This window comes from Taudactylus pleione, unplaced genomic scaffold (genome assembly GCF_031769625.1).
Source record: "Taudactylus pleione unplaced genomic scaffold, aTauple2 ptg000140l, whole genome shotgun sequence".
NCBI classification, from domain to species: domain Eukaryota; kingdom Metazoa; phylum Chordata; class Amphibia; order Anura; family Myobatrachidae; genus Taudactylus; species Taudactylus pleione.
This window is the reverse complement of record NW_028284542.1, coordinates 1,585,363-1,606,505: the sequence shown is the minus strand read 5'-3', so window position 1 is coordinate 1,606,505 and position 21,143 is coordinate 1,585,363. Positions and strand designations below refer to the sequence as shown.

At 45.1% G+C, this 21,143-nt stretch overlaps 1 protein-coding gene across 1 annotated transcript in view; it reads left to right on the top strand.

The window, feature by feature from the left end:
• LOC148522739 (antizyme inhibitor 2-like) overlaps positions 1 to 21,143 on the top strand; it is a 409,249-nt gene that overhangs the window by 82,388 nt on the left and 305,718 nt on the right. Inside the window, exon 2 of the mRNA XM_088473782.1 lies at positions 642 to 755. The gene's annotated coding sequence lies outside the window, so the exon portion shown is untranslated. The remainder of the gene's footprint in view (positions 1 to 641; positions 756 to 21,143) is intronic.

Sequence of the window (21,143 nt, the reverse complement as noted above, 5' to 3'; positions counted from 1 at the left end):
GGGGGAGTGTCAGTCTGCACCTTGGTGTCACCCCTCGGCGGGTGACACCCGGGTGCGGCCCGCACCCCCCTTGTGACACCAGTGATTAGAGGCACTATGCTCCATCTTTCTCACCCTTGGAAATGAACAGGCTGCATCGGAAGCAAGGGCACCACTCACGCCCAGCCCCATGGAATATACTTACCGCTCCATCGGGCCTGGCGCTGGCTGCAGAAATCACTGGGAAAATGGGCATCGCTGCCATTTTCTGGTGATTCGCGCACACGCAGTAGAGATGTCCAGGGAACGCGGCTCGAGCGCACAACGCCAGAGTTTACTGCACCGCCGGAGAGGAGTGGGCCCGATGGGAGCCTGCACACAAGCCCCCTCCTCTCTTAAACCGCCTCTGGTGTGAAGTTTGTATGTTCTCCCCTTATTTGTTTGGAGGGTGCTCTGGTTTCATCTCACATTCTATAAACAAATTTGCTTCTGACAAAATAATGAACCTTAGAGTTTATGTGTGTCCATACGATTGGCAATATAGATTGTAAGCTCCACTGGGGCAGGGACTGACGGGAGTGACAAATATTGTCTGTGATGCGCTGCGGAATACGTGTGCGCTATATTAATAGCTGTTAATAAATAATATTTATCTCTTTCAGCTATCAAAATGAAATCAAAGCTGTGCCCGCTCCCAGCAGCTTAGGTCCTAGACAGATTTGGAAAAAATAATACATTTGCCAAGTGACACTTGAAGGATCTACATCTGACAGGAGGTAATGACTAATGACATGTGATGGGGTGAACTCCGAAGGGTCAGCCAAGCAGTCTCTTGGGGAGAGGGGGGGGCAGAAAAATTTGTTTAGGGCACTGCACTCATTTTCACACACTAATCCTGTTATTGTAATCAGCTGCTTGAGAAAATGAATACATGAGCTTAATTATTTTCAACGCCAGCCTGGTCTAACAAAGGCCCCTTTACCAGCGAGCGGAGACGTTCTTGGTCCCCGGAGCAGCGTGACTCCATGCTTGTGACAGGCCGGGGAGGGGGCACAAATATCTCAGCTTGTTTCCGCTCTCCGTACTGTCCTTTCCAATCCATTGAGCATAAATCACCTATTCTGCCAGAGTGTGTGTATATGTTCCTGGCCAAGGGGTTGTTAGAACGGACTTTATCACCATGAATAATTGGGATCTTCATTGTATACTCCGTGGGCGACTTTTGCTGCAGTGCGACTGTGTCTTTATGCTAAGGCTGCGACCGATGGTCTTCACCGAGATGCCCCCTCCCCCCGGCTGCGGCGCTAATCTGCCGCTGTGCACATTAAGGCGCTCCTTTGGTTGCACCATCGGACGCAATATCAGAGATTGCCCCTACCATGTGGCAGGTGCAATTAGTGCAGCTGCGTATTAGGACAGCGAGACACCTGCGACATGCCCGCGTCTGGCTAACCACCTTCCGAAAATGCCCACAAAAATTGCATCTCTATGGGCAGGATTCATGATGCCTCACATGCGCAGAAGGACCCCCAGGTCCTAAGCCCGGAAGTCTTTCTATTGTAAAGGACATCTCTCCCGGTAAGAACTGTCCTTTGCAATAGAAATACTTCCGGGAGTCCTTCTACACATGCATTGAATGACGCACATTCCACGTGGGTTCTGGGAGGGCTCCGATTGGACCTCTCTTTGGGGGAAGTGCGAAGAGAAGCCCATAGGAGTTGCCCACCGCATCCAATCCCCGGAATGAATCGCAGTACAGAGCTTAGTGCAGATGCGGTAAGCGGCCACACCTCTATAATGGGTGCAGGGTGTGCGGTGCACCCCTGCACTCATATAATTAAAACCTCATCTGTCCGTGGTCGGGGGTCAGCGCTGCACAGAACACCGGAAAATGGTGGTCGCTGCCATTTTTCTGGCGTTCTGCGCAGTAGATTCCGGGCACACTCTAGTGCCCAGAGTCTACTGCTTCTGCGGTGGCCGGCCAGCCGCGTCAGTCAGCTGCCGGCCTCTGTGGAGAGAGTAGGGGGCTCTGCATAGAGAATGCACACGGGCCCCCTCCTCTCTTAAGATTCCCCTGCGCAGAAATTAGAATTTTCAGCAAGCAGGTGACTTTACAGAAGTGTTATTTATTTCTTACATACATTTTTAAAAGAACACTAAAATCTTAACACTGTTCTTTTAAAAGAGAAGGAAGGTTTGCTTGTGAACATGCAGGTAACTGCAATTTCCACATGACTGCCACCAAAGAAGGCTATTTATTAAAGCCTATAACAGGGAACATTGTTGCGGTAACCAACGCATCACACAGTTCCCGCGCAATATTTGGGGACATTGTGGTTGTTATATTTATCAAGTTTGCCTGCGGGAACCAATGCCATCTTCCACCTATGGGTAGAGGACAGTGATGTGCAGTCAGGTGAGGCAGTGCCTCACCTGTTATACTTAGGTATAATCCAGAGTTTTGACTATAAAAATGATAAGAAAACTGTAAAGAAAATATTATAAATATCTTCATAGTATTATTCTAATCATTTTTATAGTTAAAACTCTGGAGTAAAAAGTGTATGCCAGGTGAGGCGCTGCCTCCCCTCTCTACTTTTTCTGCACGTCCCTGATCATAACTCACCAAATCTCCAGCACTATATACTGCTGCACCTTTGTATTATGCCCACATGAACCCTCGGTTTCATATATGTATGTGTAAATCTGGCTCTGATACTAGCCAGTGCCTCCCCAGCCATTTAACTCACCGCACACCACTGGTAGAGGATCCTGAGTGAGAAGAGGGATCCCTCCTCCGGCCCTCACAGCAGTGTACGGTGTTAGACTTCGCCATTAACTATGCACAAAAGTTGGTGCCCACTGTAACTAAATCCACTTATTTATAAAGTACATATCTATAGAGCAAGTCTACAAAGCTGTCAGTCCCAAAGGGAGAAATCTTCATCACATGTTAAATGTGCCCTAAAGTGCCGTAAATACCCATCCTTCAAACCCTCCAGGTGAATTAGCGCTGTAGACCTCAGTCCCCATCATTCTTAATGGGGACTGCAGTCTGACCCTTTGTGCTAAGTTTGGCCAACATCATCTATGCATACTTACCTACCCTCCCGATTTGGCCGGGAGCCTCCCGAAAATCGGGTGCCGCTCCCGACCTCACGGGAAGGCAGGCAAGTCTCCCGGCTGCCGCCGACCCCTCCTGTCCCACCACAATTGTTTGTAAACCCCGGTAGCGAAGGGCGGCGGTGACGCGATTCGCGTCATTTTGGCACCGCCCCCTGCATCACACTGCCTGTAATATCGGCAGTGTGTAGCGGGGGCGGGGCCAAAATGAGGCGCTCGCGTGGCTCCACCCACAAAATGTGTCATCTAGCCGCCCCCGCCCCCGTTTACTGGCCCCGCCCCCCAGCAATGCCGATCTGGCTGCTCCCTCCTGGAAGGGGCAGCCAGATAGTCAGCACGTATGCATCTATGGCAGCATTATTGCAGGATCTTGTGATCCCTCTATCGCAGATTCTGTCCTGGGCCTAAATATTTTGTAAAATGACAATGCAACCCATGATCAATGTCAGAAAAGGCTGTAAAGGGATAATAATAATAATAATCATCACCATAATAATAATAAAAAGTAAATATGTGGATATTTTCTGAGTCCTAACAGAGAAAGGTGATATTAATATAAATGAACGTATTATTATATTATAATCTCTCTGTTATCTGTTTGATATTCGGCGTTGAGTTAAATTGAACTTGTAGATTATATTGTGTGCACGCTGAGGGATATCTGTTGTGTTTGACCTTTACCTTGTAAATATTTGTCGTACTTTTGTTTCATGTTTGAGCATTGATAAAGCTGTATCTGTCCTTCCAGGTTACTGATAGTGGTGCACCGTAACCCGGGTCTGAGCCCAGTAATGTAAATAAATAAAAGTACTAAGCGCCAATAGAACTTCCTGGGGATATATAGGGTTAATATCTGCGGCAGTAATACAAAAATAGGGAATGCCAACTTCCCAGAGAACATATGTACAGAATATTACACCGCTGACAGCAACCTATTAATTGTATGGTAAATATATTTCCGATGTGAATTATCTATGTATTTTTTTATTATAATTACGTACTTATATAAACTTTCTCCTATTTCATCAAAACACATAGGGGCCTATTCATCATAACTAAAAAATCCATGGAGGTACTTAGGTTTAGAGCTCGCATGGAGTTCTACCTAATTACAGGAGGAATTTATCATTCCTCCTCTTCATAAGTAGCTATTCCGAAAAGCTGTCATTTTTTAAATGACAGCATTTCAGAAAATACTTTTCCCTGTCTACACTAAGTTACCGCAGCTGTAATCAGTGCTGCGCATGCGCCGTTCCGTTCACAAAAGCAGCGCATTACAGCTGCAGTAATTCCGCACAGAACTGCCCCGGTCGGCAGTACAAGTAAAGTCAGCTCTGACTACGCTGACCTCAGTCACGGCACACTTGACAACCGCTAACGGCACACTAGAGTGCCGCGGCACAGTGGTTGAAAAACGCTGGGTTATGGACTTGTAGGGATGTAGTCATAATGTCGATATTTACAATGTCAACATCAAAATGTCGACAGTTATGATGTCGACGTTGTTGAAATACAGACACTGACCATGTCGGCATCTGCATAATGTCGCCATGTTCGCAACGTTGATATGTGAAATGTTGACATGTGAAATGCCAACATTCTGCACAGACCGGCAGTGGAGGGTTAGGGTTAGGCTACGGGAGTGTTATGGTTGGGCACAGGGGAAGGGTTAGGGTTAGGCTAAGGGAGGGGAAGTTAGGGTTGGGCACTAGGGGGAAGGTTATGGTTAGCGGGTACGGTTGGGCATGGGGGGAGGGTGGTGGTTATGGTTTACTCATACTTGCTACCGGTAGTGCCGCAGGATCCGCCAGAAGTCATCAGGACATCACTACTGAACCCCGAAGATAACGAGGGAGCCACCAGACCCGCTGTACCAGGGAAGTCACCACTAGACCGCCAGGAACTGTTTGTAGACAATCTAATCATGTTGATGTTTCATCAGTGGTGTCTTCTATCTTTAGAATATGGTTAATATATAAAGGAGCAAAGGAGCACCATCCAGCTGCTGCCCAATCAGCCTAAATGTTGGTTAGGCACTGAAGGTGGTTGTCTATGGGTGCCAATGATTAGGTGTGCCCTATAACACTGAGTCACATAATGTTGCTCAGCCACTTAATGCCCCCATAGGCTTCCACACTGACCAGCAGCCCCTGGCATGGACTTCTGCTGATGGAAAAAAACCCAACCAAGGACCATTATGGAATAGTAATATCAATAATCTCGTAATCTCGTTCTGCAATAAAACCACCACATCTTACCACCAGCCCTCATGCTTTGGCAGAAATCTATGCATTCCTGGGGCATGTCAAGGTGCAAAGCGGAATCACAGCTGATTTTGCACTGCGCAGCGGACTGTTTGATCTTCGCAAGTTCCACAATGTTTTTGAACAAACGACTTTGCAACATTAGCAGGTTTTCGTCATTCCCTTTTTTTCCCCCTCTTCTAAAACACCGTTGTTTTGAAGCTTGAATGCCGTGGTGTGCGTCTCTCATACTGCAAAGTCGCCAACTTTTCACTATGCTGGGCAGCGATCAATGTTAGATCAATCCAAGCTGATTGCTTTTTAGTGGATAGGCTGCAAGTTACTACACCTTTGTACTTTGCTAGAAACTTACTCAGCTTTATTACGTATAATCAGAGGATAGTATGTGCAAAGGGGGAGATTTAATAAAGCTTGGACAGAGATAAAATTGGAGATAAATAGCACCAACCAATCAGCTCCTAACTGTCACTTTACAGGCCGTTTGAAAAATGACAGTTAGGAGATGATTGTTTGGTGCTATTTATCTGAAATTCTATCTCCAAGCTTTATTAAATCTCTGGTTGTGCGATGACGTTACCATATCAGTGAAAACAGTGTGCAGTCGGGAAGCCGGCGGACCTAATCCGAGAGCCGGCTTCCCGACTGTCATATCCCGGAAAGGGTCTAAAGACAGGCGTAGATATGCCGACGCCTGTCATTAGACGTATGCCGGGAGCCTGACGCCCGGCCTCCCGATCGAATGGACGCCGGGCGCCGAGCGTGGATAGCCGCGCGTGGGGGAGGGTTGGGTTTAGGGTTCCCGGGGGGACTTAGTGTTAGCCCCCCCTGGAAGGTTAGGTTTAGGCTAGGGGAAGGGGGGTTAGCGTTAGGCACCCCCGGAGGGGACTTAGGGTTAGGCACCCCCCTGGGGGACTTAGGTTTAGGCGACGGGGAAGGGGGGGTTAGGTTTAGGCACTGGAGGGGAAGGTTGCAAATGTCAGCTATATATGAGAAGGGCTGACGGACCTGTAGACAGACTAAAAGCTAAAAACATTTTAAAGTTTAGAGTCCGGTAAGCTCAGTATACCAGCCTTTTGCAACTAATGTAATTCTGGGACTGTGCTAGGAACTTACAAGTGCAGGGATTACAAACAAAAGAATGAAAATACACATAGTTACTTTTCACATCACCTTATATGTTTGCTTTTTATTCATGTAATTTTTCACATATATTTTAATCTCTTTCATCACTTATTAATTACTCGCACACATCTATACTTTACACTGCACTGTCACTCTTTTTCCATTTTCGTGTGATGCCCTGGGGGGGTCCTGGGCGGGATGTTTTTTGGGGTGCTCTGTGCCCCGGACATGAACCCGTTAGTGTTAGGGACTGCTAGTGACAGAGAAGCCGAGATGAGGCCTAGCAGCTTCCCATGTACTTGCAAATGCATGCAACCAATATCTCTGAAATTCTATTACCATATAGTGTTCATGTATTGTTGCTAGTATGATTCAGTGTGCTGAGGAACAATAGGGGGTTAAAACCCCCTCACTTTTCTAAGTGCAGGGATTATGCAGAGGTTCTCCAATTACCAGTTCTCATTACTAGAGATAATTGAAATTGCAGCAAAATGTTGCATAAATTGACTTTTGTTGTAGAACAGGCAGATTTGTAGGGGCGAGAAGTTACGGCAATAATGCCTTAGAGTTTAATCTTTGCTTTATCTTTGGCTGCGGTGCCCTACCAGGACCCTGCTACCTCTTGCCCCCAGCACATGGGGTATCATGGTGTCACGGAAGAGGGGGCCGGGTCCTAGAAGCTGGGCCACTCGCAGGTTTCCGGGAGAGTAGGTAAGTATCACTGTACATGGAAAAGTTGATGTGCGCTCCTGGGTATTGTGCCAGTCGCCTAGCGGCACCGCCACCCACCGCCCACTTGGCACATACCTGCCATCAAAGCCACCCGATTCATGGCACTATCACAATCCCCACATACACGTCGAAAAACCACAGCCCCGCAACCAAGCACACCGACACTTCCCCTTACCCCGACACACACCACGACTTGCCAACCTACGTCACCGCTCACCCCATGGCCCCCATCGGCTTCCCCTTACCCCGACACACACCACTACATGCCAACCCACGTTATCATTCAGACACGCCCCCACACACGTTACACCATCCATGGCCTCCATCAGCTCCACACCCATGCTCCACCCCCTTACAATGCCAGCATCAGCGCGTGCAACTCCCCAACCAGCGCTGGGTCGAGTTCGACACACACAGCTGGCACCCATCACGCCGCAGCTACCGTCATGGCACGCGCTACTGTCTTACACCTACACAGGGGGTGAACGCATACAGCCAGCGGGTCACCCCTGCCCTGCACCCACGTGCACATGGATGGCCCACGTCAGCCCAACAAAACATCTGGCCCCAACTGGACTTTGAGGAAGCCTCTCCCTGCCACAGAAGTAAAGCACCTAACGGTAGGTACCAACCACCCCTCCTTAACAGTGCGGGACGCCGCCACTGGGGACACCACCCAACCACCAACAATAGAGCATCCCAGTTCCCAAGACTGTAGACCATAGGTCCAGCAGGGGAACATGCAGTAGTAAGGACCGCATGGTAAAGAGCCCCCTCAAAGGGTCCACCCACCCCCCATACTGTGGATTGCACCAGATCACCACCATCGGGCAGCACACACCCCCACAAACTATCCAGAGACAACGAATTCCCGAGGAGCACTGTGTCTCCAGACAAAGGAAGGAACTTGTGTCCACACAATCAAACATGAATTGAATAAATTATCACTTATACCCTCACCCAGCATTCTGTTGTCATTCGCACCCCACCACAAAACATCCACCACAATACACACTGACTGCCCAACCCTCCCCCCACCATTTCTCTCTCCCCATCCCCTCCCCCCCTACACAATACCCAGGAGTGCACATCAACGTTTCCATATATAGCTAACCTATAGTAGGACCAGGTACCCCTACTCGCACATTGCAGCATCAGCCCACATCCCTCCACCCCCCACCCACAACCACACATCCCCTTACCCCACTCCACCACGAAGCGCATCCTAACCAACCAACTTCCTACAAGTATGACTATACATTGAGCTGGAAGGACAATGTTCAGTTATTATCCTGTCTAAGGTGGTTACGGCAAGACTGGGAACGCTTAGGGCTAAATTGTGCCATAGATGTAAAGAACTAGCTAAATATTTTGTGGAACAGTTTGAAAAATGTCACCTGTCTCTATGTATTCGTACATCTGCAGGTGTTCCCCTCCCAGGGATCCACAAAACTAACAACTAAGGTTGCAAGCAACAGCGCTCCATCTTTGACTGAATGGGGTGTGTTCACCATGTGATTGGGTTTAATGTGGGTTTTAACAATAAGGGTGCTGCATTAGTTACACTAAGGTTTTCGGTTTCAATTAAAGAAGACAGCAAGAATTTAGATATAGGCAACCCCAAAAAGAAAAAGAAAATAGAACGACTTTGTAGATTGTGTGACCCTAGCCTGAGCCAAACCTAATGTCTGATTTTTTTTTTTTATTACGCTGGAGCTGACAGTTGGATAATTCATTCATTTCATTAGTGTACTCCAATAATTTATCACGGTAATAATCAATAACAAACGCCAAATTCCTTCGGCAATATTTACCCATGGCAGGGGGCCAAGTTATAAATCTCTCCTTGAATTCTTTCAATGTATGAGATTGCTCTCTATAATACAATCTGAAGAACATGTTAATTATATCCAATATATAATCCGATTTCATGAGGAATAAAAAAAAACAAAACCCTCAGCATTGCATATTGCTGTGACAAGCTATAAAATAATTAGATTCATTGCTACGGGCGACGCAGTATAACTATTATTATTTTCTCATTAAGGGACAAACATCATGACATTGGAAATTCATTTTCACATCAGCTGCAGAGTTTACATTATTTTATAAATTTTTTTAGCATTGGAAAGTAAAAAAACATATCTAGATTTTTTTTATTAACTTAACAACCGCACTATATATTTGTCTGATAACTGTTAAAGTGTGAAAACCAGGATCAGCACCTCTGGAAGCAACTGGTATTGTAGTTGTAAGTCCTGGTGTAATGTTCTCACTTCTTTGATGGAAAAAATTGGATCTGAGGCAAAGGGGTATTTATCAAAACTAAAGAGAGTTAAAACTGAGATAAAGTACTAACCAATTAACTCCTGACATTTAAACAAATACGGCCTGTAAAATGTAAGTAAGAACCTGATTGGTTAGTACTTTATCTCATAGGGGTGTATTTACTAAGCAGTGTTAGGAGACAGAGTGAAAAGTGATAAGAAAGTGATAAGGTGCCAGCCAATCAGCTCCCAACTGTCATTTTTCAAACACAGCCTGCGAGATGGCAGGTGGGAGCTGATTGGCTGGCACTTTATCACTTTTCACTCTGTCTCCTAACACTTAGTAAATAGACCCCAGAGTGAAAGTGATAAGGTACCAGCCAATCAGCTCCTAACTGTCATCTCACAGGCTGTGTTTGAAAAATGACAGTTGGGAGCTGATTCACTTTTCACTCTGTCTCCTAACACTGCTTAGTATATAGACCCCTTACAATGTTATCTCTCTCCAAGCTTTGATAAATACCCCACTTTGTTCAATGGTTATACAAACTGCTTCTGAAACTCGGTAAGATATTGCAAAATGAGTGTCTGTTGTGACGAAGGTCAGTGCTCATAAACCCATGGCGGGTGAGCATGCTTTTATTTCCTCTATTATTAACACGGGGATACAGTCAGTATCCCGGTGGCCACGATGTCGGCGCTGATATTACCGGTGCCGGAATCCCGATGCCTCACACAATACAGGTGTCGGCATCCCGACCGCCAGGTTACCAAAGGTAAGTAGAGGGGAGGAGGGGAGAGGGTTAGGTTTAGGGGTTAGGCACTAGGGGGAGGGTTAGGCACTAAGGGGGAGGGTCAGGCACTAAGGGGGAGGGTTAGGTTTAGGGTGCGGGGAGGGGGAGGTTAGGTTCAGGCACTAGGGGGGGAGGTTAGGATTAGGCACCAAAGATGGAGGATTAGGGTTCGGGTAGGGAATGGGGGAGGGTTAGCATACCGTACAACAAGTGTCAGTATGCTTGCCCTATCGGGATGCCGGTGTCGGATTCTCAAAGCCGGGAACCCAACTGCTGGCATCCCATACCCAACCCATTACCAAGACCAGGTTCATCTCCTTTGTCTCACACGTGGCCATTCTCCCATTAGTTTGTGTAGGATAAAATGATGACCCTTGTGGATGTGCTGGCTTGCCAGCCTAGGTACATGAGTCTCCTGCTCTCTGAGCTACAGTTCCTGTCATTGCTGGGCTATCCGCAGATGGTATCTGCTATCCTAAGTCTTTTATTACCCTTTCCACTATTGTCTCTGTACTTCTGGGGCACACTCCCTTTCAGGACTAAGGGCCTGATTCAGCAGGAAACGCAGTTGCTTATACGCATGCGTATGTATCGCAGTGCACATGGGCGAACTAGCCAAAGCACTTGGTACTGCCAACACAGAGGCTATGCAGACCCATCGCAGAGTAATTGACAGGAAGCGCCTTTCATGGGTGGTAACGGGGGAGTGGTTGGGCGAACACAGGCGTGCCAGAACATTTCAACGCCGTTGCAGGGGCATGCATAAATTATCCACTGCAAAACCAGACGCCGCCTAGGGACCCATAGCGTGCGCTGAAGCAATTCCTGAGTGAGGTCTGGGTTTCTCTAACTGTCCGATGTTACTCGATGTTACTAATTGTTTCTCTATGTTGTTAACGTATACGGATGTGAGTAAGGGGAAGTTGGGTTCTATATGTCAGGCTGCGATCGCAATGCGAATGCAAACATTTAAATAGCACCGCTGATATTAGCAACGCAGTTGCGTGCTTATAAGCAGAATAGCGATCTGTAGTGAATCAAGAACTAAGATATCTGCTGCAGCCACAATACCTTCCCCAGGACCCTCTTACCTCTATGTCTGTCTGCGCTATATAAGAAACTGGTAATAAATAAATCAGTAAATACTGTACCTGCTGTTCGTCCTTGTGTTGGATGTTTCGCCTTTATCCAGACAAGCTTATTAACCCCAGAGCCTCCTACATAACCTCCAAAAGCTATGCCACCCAATTACATCCCCTCTATACAGCACACATATACCCTCCATAAACTATCCTACTCAATTACATCCCCACTATACAGCACACACATAACCTCCATAAGCTATCCTACCCAATTACATCCCCACTATACAGCCCACACATATCCTCCATAAGCTATCCTACCCAATTACATCCCCTCTATACAGCACACACATATCCTCCATAAGCTATCCTACCCAATTACATCCCCTCTATACAGCACACACATATCCTCCATAAGCTATCCTACCCAATTACATCCCCTCTATATAGCACACACATATCCTCCATAAGCTATCCTACCCAATTACATCCCCACTATACAGCCCACACATATCCTCTATAAGCTATCCTACCCAATTACATCCCCTCTATACAGCACACACATATCCTCCATAAGCCATCCTACCAATTACATCCCCTCTATACAGCACACACATAACCTCCATAAGCTATCCTACCCAATTACATCCCCACTAAACAGCCCACACATATCCACCATAAGCTATCCTACCCAATTACATCCCCTCTATACAGCACACACATATCCTCCATAAGCCATCCTACCAATTGCATCCCCTCTATACAGCACACACATATCCTCCATAAGCTATCCTACCCAATTACATCCCCTCTATACAGCACACACATATCCTCCATAAGCTATCCTACCCAATTATATCCTCACTATACAGCACACACATATCCTCCTTAAGCTATCCTACCCAATTACATCCCCTCTATACAGCACACACATAACCTCCATAAGCTATCCTACCCAATTACATCCCCACAAAACAGCCCACACATATCCTCCATAAGCTATCTTACCCAATTACATCCCCTCTATACAGCACACACATATCCTCCATAAGCCATCCTACCAATTACATCCCCTCAATACAGCACACACTTATCCTCCATAAGCTATCCTACCCAATTACATCCCCACTATACAGCACACACATATCCTCCTTAAGCTATCCTACCCAATTACATCCCCACTATACAGCACACACATAACTTAAATAAGCTATCCTACTCAATTACATCCTCTCTATACAGCACACACATATCCTCCATAAGCTATCCTACCCAATTACATCCCCTCTGTACAGCACACACATATCCTCCATAATCTATCCTACCCAATTACATCCCCTCTATACAGCACAGACATAACCTCCATAAGCTATCCTACCCAATTACATCCCCTCTACACAGCACACACATAACCTCCATAAGCTATCCTACTCAATTACATCCCCTATATACAGCGCACACATAACCTCCATAATCTATCCTACCAATTACATCCCCTCTATACAGCACACACATATCCTCCATAAGCTATCCTACCCAATTACATCCCCTCTATACAGCTCACACATAACGTCCATTAGCTATCCTACCCAATTACATCCCCTATATACAGCAAACACATAACCTCCATAAGCTATCCTACCCAATTACATCCCCACTATACAGCACACACATAACCTCCATAAGCTATCCAACCCAAATACATCCCCACTATACAGCACACACATAACCTCCATAAGCTATCCTACCCAATTACATCCCCTATATACAGCAAACACATAACCTCCATAAGCTATCCTACCCAATTACATCCCCTCTATACAGCACACACAAATCCTCCATAAGCTATCCTACCCAATTACATCCACACTATACAGCACACACATAACCTCCATAAGCTATCCTACTGAATTACATCCCCTATATGCAGCACACACACATAACCTCCATAAGCTATCATACCCAATTACATCCCCTACATACAGCACACATAACCTCCATAACCTTTCCTACCCAATTACATCCCCTCTATACAGCACACACATAACCTCCATAAGCTATCCTACCCAATTACATCCCCTCTATACAGCACACACATAACCTCCATAAGCTATCCTACCTAATTACATCCCCTATATACAGCACACACATAACCTCCATAAGCTATCCTACCCAATTACATCCCGTCTATACAGCACACACATAACCTCCATAAGCTATCCTACCCAATTACATCCCCACTATACAGCACACACATAACCTCCATAAGCTATCCTACCCAATTACATCCCCTCTATACAGCACACACATAACCTCCATAAGCTATCCTACCCAATTACATCCCCTCTATACAGCACACACATAACCTCCATAATCTATCCTACCCAATTACATCCCCTCTATACAGCACACACATATCCTCCATAAGCTATCCTACCCAATTACATCCCCACTATACAGCACACACATATCCTCCATAAGCTATCCTACCCAATTACATCCCCTCTATACAGCACACACATAACCTCCATAAGCTATCCTACCCAATTACATCCCCTATATACAGCACACACATAACCTCCATAAGCTATCCTACCCAATTACATCCCCTCTATACAGCACACACATAACCTCCATAAGCTATCCTACCCAATTACATCCCCACTATACAGCACACACATAACCTCCATAAGGTATCCTACCCAATTACATCCCCTCTATACAGCACACACATATCCTCCATAAGCTATCCTACCCAATTACATCCCCTCTATACAGCACACACATATCCTCCATAAGCTATCCTACCCAATTACATCCCCCACTATACAGCCCACACATATCCTCCATAAGCTATCCTACCCAATTACATCCCCGCTATACAGCACACTCATATCCTCCATAAGCTATCCTACCCAATTACATCCCTATATACAGCCCACATATAACCTCCATAAGCTATCCTACCCAATTACATCCCCTCTATACAGCACACACATATACTCCATAAGCTATCCTACCCAACTACATCCCTATAAACAGCCCACATATAGCCACCATAAGCTATCCTACCCAATTACATCCCCTCTATACAGCACACACATATCCTCCATAAGCTATCCTACCCAATTATATCCCCTCTATACAGCACACACATATCCTCCATAAGCTATCCTACCCAATTACATCCCCTCTATACAGCACACACATATCATCCATAAGCTATCCTACCCAATTACATCCCCTCTATACAACACACACATATCCTCCATAGGCTATCCTCCCAATTACATCCCCTCTATACAGCACACACATATCCTCCATAATCTATCCTACCCAATTACATCCCCTCAATACAGCACACACATATCCTCCATAAGCTATCCTACCCAATTACATCCCCTATATACAGCACACACATATCCTCCATAACCTATCCTGCTCAATTACATCCCCACTATACAGATCACAAACATAAGCTATCCTACCCAATTACATCCTCCCTATACAGCACACATATATCCTCCATAAGCTATCCTACCCAATTACATCCCCACTATACAGCACACACATATCCTCCATAATCTATCCTACCAATTACATCCCCTCTATACAGCACACACATAACCTCCATTAGCTATCCTACCCAATTACATCCCCTATATACAGCAAACACATAACCTCCATAAGCTATCCTACCCAATTACATCCCCACTATACAGCACACACATAACCTCCATAAGCTATCCTACCCAATTACATCCCCACTATACAGCACACACATAACCTCCATAAGCTATCCTACCCAATTACATCCCCTCTATACAGCACACACATATCCTCCATAAGCTATCCTACCCAATTACATCCCCTCTATACAGCACAAACATATCCTCCGTAAGCTATCCTACCCAATTACAGGCCCACTATACAGCACACACATATCCTCCATAAGCTATCCTACCCAATTACATACCCTCTATACAGCACACACATATCCTCCATAAGCTATCCTACCCAATTACATCCCCTCTATACAGCACACACATATCCTCCATAAGCTATCCTACCCAATTACATCCCCTCTATACAGCTCACACATAACCTCCATTAGCTATCCTACCCAATTACATCCCCTATATACAGCAAACACATAGCCTCCATAAGCTATCCTACCCAATTACATCCCCTCTATACAGCACACACATAACCTCCATAAGCTATCCTACCCAATTACATCCCCTCTATACAGCACACACATAACCTCCATAAGCTATCCTACCCAATTACATCCCCTGTATACAGCACACACATAACCTCCATAAGCTATCCTACCCAATTACATCCCCACTATAAAGCACACACATAACCTCCATAAGCAATCCTACCCAATTACATCCCCTCTATACAACACACACATAACCTCCATAAGCTTCCTACCCAATTACAACCCCTATATACAGCACACACATATCCTCCATAAGCTCTCCCACCCAATTACATCCCCTCTATACAGCACACACATAACCTCCATAAGCTATCCTACCCAATTACATCCCCTGTATACAGCACACACATAACCTCCATAAGCTATCCTACCCAATTACATACCCTATATACAGCACACAGATATCCTCCATAAGCTATCCTACCCAATTACATCCCCTCTATACAGCACACACATATCCTCCATTAGCTATCCTACCCAATTACATCCCCTCTATACAGCCCACACATATCCTCCATAAGCTATCCTACCCAATTACATCCCCACTATACAGCACACATATAACCTCCATAAGCTATCCTACCCAATTACATCCCCTATATGCAGCACACACACATAACCTCCATAAGCTATCCTACCCAATTACATCCCCTATATACAGCACACACATAACCTCCATAAGCTTTCCTTCCCAATTACATCCCCTCTATACAGCACACACATAACCTCCATAAGCTATCCTTCCCAATTACCTCCCCTCTATACAGCACACACATAACCTCCATAAGCTATCCTACCCAATTACATCCCCTATATACAGCACACACATAACCTCCATAAGCTATCCTACCCAATTACATCCCCTCTATACAGCACACACATAACCTCCATAAGCTACCTACCCAATTACATCCCCACTATACAGCACACACATAACCTCCATAAGCTATCCTACCCAATTACATCCCCTCTATACAGCACACACATAACCTCCATAAGCTATCCTACCCAATTACATCCCCTCTATACAGCACACACATATCCTCCATAAGCTATCCTACCCAATTACATCCCCCACTATACAGCCCACACATATCCTCCATAAGCTATCCTACCCAATTACATCCCCGCTATACAGCAGACACATATCCTCCATAAGCTATCCTACCCAATTACATCCCTATATACAGCACACACATAACCTCCATAAGCTATCCTACCCAATTACATCCCCTATATACAGCACACACATAACCTCCATAAGTTATCCTACCCAATTACATCCCCTCTATACAGCACACACATAACCTCCATAAGCTATCCTACCCAATTACATCCCCCACTATACAGCCCACACATATCCTCCATAAGCTATCCTACCCAATTACATCCCCGCTATACAGCAGACACATATCCTCCATAGGCTATCTTCCCAATTACATCCCCTCTATACAGCACACACATATCCTCCATAAGCTATCCTACCCAATTACATCCCCTCTATACAGCACACACATATCCTCCATAAGCTATCCTACCCAATTACATCCCCTATACACAGCACACACATATCCTCCATAAGCTATCCTGCTCAATTACATCCCCACTATACAGATCACAAACATAAGCTATCCTACCCAATTACATCCTCCCTATACAGCACACATATATCATCCATAAGCTATCCTACCCAATTACATCCCCTCTATACAGCACACACATATCCTCCATAAGCAATCCTACCCAATTACATCCCCTCTATACAGCACACACATATCCTCCATAAGCTATCCTACCCAATTACATCCCCACTATACAGCACACACACATCCTCCATAAACTATGCTACCCAATTACATCCCCACTATACAGCACACACATATCCTCCATAAGCGATCCTACCCAATTACATCCCCTCTATACAGCACACACATATCCTCCATAAGCTATCCTACCCAATTACATCCCCTATATACAACACACACATATCCCCATAATCTATCCTACCCAATTACATCCCCTCTATACAGCACACACATATCCTCCATAAACTATCCTACCCAATTACATCCCCACTATACAGCACACACATATCCTCCATAAGCTATCCTACCCAATTACATCCCCACTATACAGCACACACATATCCTCCATAAGTTATCCTACCCAATTACATCTCCTCTATACAGCCCACACATAACCTCCATAATCTATCCTACCCAATTACATCCCCTATATACAGCACACACATATCCTCCATAAGCTGTCATACTCAATTACATCCCCACTATAAAGCACACACATAACCTCCTTAAGCTATCCTACCCAATTACATCCCCACTATACAGCACACACATATCCTCCATAATCTATCCTACCCAATTACATCCCCTCTATACAGCACACACGTTACCTCCATAAGCTATCCTACCCAATTACATCCCCACTATACAGCACACATATCCTCCATAAGCTATCCTACCCAATTACATCCCCTCTATACAGCACACACATATCCTCCATAAGCTATCCTACCCAATTACATCCCCGCTATACAGCACACACATATCCTCTATAAGCTATCCTACCCAATTACATCCCCTCTATACAGCACACACATATCCTCCATAAGCTATCCTACCCAATTACATCCCCTCAAAACAGCACACACATATCCTCCATAAGCTATCCTACCCAATTACATCCCCTATATACAGCACACACATATCCTCCATAACCTATCCTGCTCAATTACATCCCCACTATACAGATCACAAACATAAGCTATCCTACCCAATTACATCCTCCCTATACAGCACACATATATCATCCATAAGCTATCCTACCCAATTACATCCCCTCTATACAGCACACATATATCATCCATAAGCTATCCTACCCAATTACATCCCCACTATACAGCACACACATATCCTCCATAAGCTATCCTACCCAATTACATCCCCACTATACAGCACACACATATCCTCCATAATCTATCCTACCAATTACATCCCCTCTATACAGCACACACATATCCTCCATAAGCTATCCTACACAATTACATCCCCTCTATACAGCTCACACATAACCTCCATTAGCTATCCTACCCAATTACATCCCCTATATACAGCACAAACATATCCTCCGTAAGCTATCCTACCCAATTACAGCCCCACTATACAGCACACACATATCCTCCATAAGCTATCCTACCCAATTACATCCCCTCTATACAGCACACACATATCCTCCATAAGCTATCCTACCCAATTACATCCCCTCTATACAGCACACACATATCCTCCATAAGCTATCCTACCCAATTACATCCCCTCTATACAGCTCACACATAACCTCCATTAGCTATCCTACCCAATTACATCCCCTATATACAGCAAACACATAGCCTCCATAAGCTATCCTACCCAATTACATCCCCTCTATACAGCACACACATATCCTCCATAAGCTATCCTACCCAATTAAATCCACACAATACAGCACACACATAACCTCCATAAGCTATCCTACCCAATTACATCCCCTCTATACAGCACACACATAACCTCCATAAGCTATCCTACCCAATTACATCCCCTCTATACAGCACACACATAACCTCCATAAGCTATCCTACCCAATTACATCCCCTCTATACAGCACACACATAACCTCCATAAGCTATCCTACCCAATTACATCCCCACTATAAAGCACACACATAACCTCCATAAGCAATCCTACCCAATTACATCCCCTCTGTACAACACACACATAACCTCCATAAGCTTACTACCCAATTACAACCCCTATATACAGCACACACATATCCTCCATAAGCTCTCCCACCCAATTACATCCCCTCTATACAGCACACACATAACCTCCATAAGCTATCCTACCCAATTACATCCCCTATATACAGCACACACATAACCTCCATAAGCTATCCTACCCAATTACATACCCTATATACAGCACACAGATATCCTCCATAAGCTATCCTACCCAATTACATCCGCTCTATACAGCACACACATATCCTCCATTAGGTATCCTACCCAATTACATCCCCTCTATACAGCCCACACATATCCTCCATAAGCTATCCTACCCAATTACATCCCCTCTATACAGCACACACATATCCTCCATAAGCTATCCTACCCAATTACATCCCCTCTATACAGCACACACATATCATCCATAAGCTATCCTACCCAATTACATCCCCTCTATACAACACACACATATCCTCCATAGGCTATCCTCCCAATTACATCCCCTCTATACAGCACACACATATCCTCCATAATCTATCCTACCCAATTACATCCCCTCAAAACAGCACACACATATCCTCCATAAGCTATCCTACCCAATTACATCCCCTATATACAGCACACACATATCCTCCATAACCTATCCTGCTCAATTACATCCCCACTATACAGATCACAAACATAAGCAATCCTACCCAATTACATCCTCCCTATACAGCACACATATATCATCCATAAGCTATCCTACCCAATTACATCCCCTCTATACAGCACACATATATCATCCATAAGCTATCCTACCCAATTACATCCCCACTATACAGCACACACATATCCTCCATAAGCTATCCTACCCAATTACATCCCCACTATACAGCACACACATATCCTCCATAATCTATCCTACCAATTACATCCCCTCTATACAGCACACACATATCCTCCATAAGCTATCCTACACAATTACATCCCCTCTATACAGCTCACACATAACCTCCATTAGCTATCCTACCCAATTACATCCCCTATATACAGCACAAACATATCCTCCGTAAGCTATCCTACCCAATTACAGCCCCACTATACAGCACACACATATCCTCCATAAGCTATCCTACCCAATTACATCCCCTCTATACAGCACACACATATCCTCCATAAGCTATCCTACCCAATTACATCCCCTCTATACAGCACACACATATCCTCCATAAGCTATCCTACCCAATTACATCCCCTCTATACAGCTCACACATAACCTCCATTAGCTATCCTACCCAATTACATCCCCTATATACAGCAAACACATAGCCTCCATAAGCTATCCTACCCAATTACATCCCCTCTATACAGCACACACATATCCTCCATAAGCTATCCTACCCAATTAAATCCACACAATACAGCACACACATAACCTCCATAAGCTATCCTACCCAATTACATCCCCTCTATACAGCACACACATAACCTCCATAAGCTATCCTACCCAATTACATCCCCTCTATACAGCACACACATAACCTCCATAAGCTATCCTACCCAATTACATCCCCTCTATACAGCACACACAAAACCTCCATAAGCTATCCTACCCAATTACATCCCCACTATAAAGCACACACATAACCTCCATAAGCAATCCTACCCAATTACATCCCCTCTATACAACACACACATAACCTCCATAAGCTTACTACCCAATTACAACCCCTATATACAGCACACACATATCCTCCATAAGCTCTCCCACCCAATTACATCCCCT